This window comes from Oratosquilla oratoria, chromosome 17 (assembly GCF_046742065.1).
Source record: "Oratosquilla oratoria isolate Oo_2021 chromosome 17, ASM4674206v1, whole genome shotgun sequence".
Classification (NCBI taxonomy): Eukaryota; Metazoa; Arthropoda; class Malacostraca; order Stomatopoda; family Squillidae; genus Oratosquilla; species Oratosquilla oratoria.
In genome coordinates, this window is record NC_134793.1 from 55,353,231 (window position 1) to 55,355,730 (window position 2,500).

The following is a 2,500-nucleotide window of genomic DNA, read 5'->3' on the forward strand; positions in this document are numbered from 1 at the left end:
AGAGACTACTTCCACACGTCTGTATAATACAAAATTATATACATATTCTAAACTTGCAGTCAAATCAGCCTAAGTCTCATATCTTTTGTGTGGACCTCTAGATAACATAATTAGATATAGAGAAGAACCGCAGAATGAACAAGATCTCGTTGGTTGAAGACCCTAAAAACCACATTCTAAATGTAGAAGTTTTAATAAAAAAAAGTAATAATGAAAAAAATAAAAAATAAAGTAGTGATGTAAACCAGAAGAAACCAAGTAATGAAGAAGAGTTGTATGTCCTTTGTTCTTATGGGGAACGTAGGGAGGACAATAGACGCTGGGTGAGTAATGACTGGGGTCGATGAAAACAACGCTGTAGTGATATATCAACACAAGGAAATAGCAGTGTAAACAATACATATTATATCAATATCACCGTCGTTATTGTGGTATTTTGAAAAAGGCAATATTTGACAAAACGTATTCTAATTTAACCTAAGCTAAATTAACTTAACCAAATTTAACCCTACTTAACCAAACATAGGCTATTCTAACCTAATCTAAACTTATTTGACCTACCTTAGCCTATCCTATCCTAGCTTAATCTAACCTATCCTATCCTAGCCTGACCTAAACTAACCTAATTTAGACTAACATAACCTAGACTAACATAACCTAGCCTAACCTAACCTAACCTAACCTAACCTAACCTAACCTAACCTAACCTAACCTAACCTAACCTAACCTAACCTAACCTAATCTAACCTAACCTAGCCTAACCTAACCTAACCTAACTTAACCTAACCTAACCTAACCTAATCTAACCTAACCTAAACTAACCTATTTCAACCTAGCCTAACCTAGAATAACCTAAAATAACCTAACCTTACCCAACCTAACCTAACCTAACCTAACCGAACCTAACCTAACCTAACCTAACCTAACCTAACCTTACCTAACCTAACCTAACCTAACCTAATCTAGCCTAACCTAACCTAACCTAACCTAACCTAACCTAGCCAAACCTAACCTAACCTAACCTAACCTAACATAACCTAACATGACCGAACTTAACCTAACCTAACCTAACCTAACCTAACCTAACCTAACCTAACCTAACCTAACCTAACCTAACCTGACCTAACCTAACCTAACCTAACCTAACCTAACCTAACCTAACCTAACCTAACCTAACCTAACCTAACCTAACCTAACCTAACCTAACCTAACCCAACCTAACCTAACCTAACCCAACCTAATCCAACCTAACCTAATCTAGCCTAACGAAATTTGACCTAATTCAATCTAAGCTATCAGAACCTCTCTTGACCTAACCTAACATATCCTGACATATTCCAATCTATTCTAAACTAACTTAGATAGAGGCCTTAAAGATATCGTCGTTTTGATTCCCTCAGCTTTACTTCTCATTACTTATAAGCTCTATAACTACTTGAATATTTTTTCTAAGTCTTAGCAAGTATATTTTTTCAGTCGATTGTTTAAGGCACGGATATATCTATTATGCCACTCGTGACCCATTCATGTTGGAAGCCTATGACCTATAGAGAGACAGTTTACAGTTCCCTAAGAGAAATTAGCCATTGTAGTAATTGTCAGTGGAGGTAACTGTACGTCCTCTTAGCTTAGCAAGTTCTTGCTTTACCTTAGTCAAAGTTATATGTGTAAAGATCCTGTGCAATAAACCCTGAGAAGTTTTGTGCCAGTTTACGATGTTCCTTGGTCAGAAATGTGTTAATACACTATATTGATTTAGTAAGTGGCAAGCAGGTATCATAGTAACACGTCAAGAAGCGTATCTACAGACTGATTAACTTTGGCAACACAGAGAAGCCAGGAAATAATTGGGATGGAGGCTTTTGGCTGGAGTTTGAGAGTGCAATCAGTTTCCACATTAGCTCCTGTGTCATAATCGACGGACACTTAAGGCTAACCAACAACAGTAATAACTAATCTCGAGATGAAAAAACAATGTTATCTGGATGGCCTACATCAGACAAATCATCAGCAACTGTATCCTGTTAACCAGTCCGCCATGAATAGTCCCTATTTCGAAAACCTTAGGAAATTACTATGAATCAAAGATGTATTATCTTCTGCCACATAGACATGTTCCACTTTTATCCAGACATACTGTACTAGATCTGGGTGGATTGTTCGGAATATATATAGTACAAAAGTAGTTTGTCTATGATAGCCATGTACTGGATTGAATTTACGTGCGTACGATGTTGGGAGATAAAACATTAGGCTTGCTTGACAGGATGTAAACATACAGTATGTACTGGTAATATATGAAACCTTTCGGTCTGAAACCAATTCAACAGTAGAACTATACACAAAGGAGAGGTAAGAATGACTTGAATCACACACACGCACGCACACACACACACACACACACACACACACACACACACACACACACACACACACACACACACACACACACACACACACACACACACACACACACACACACACACACACACACACACAC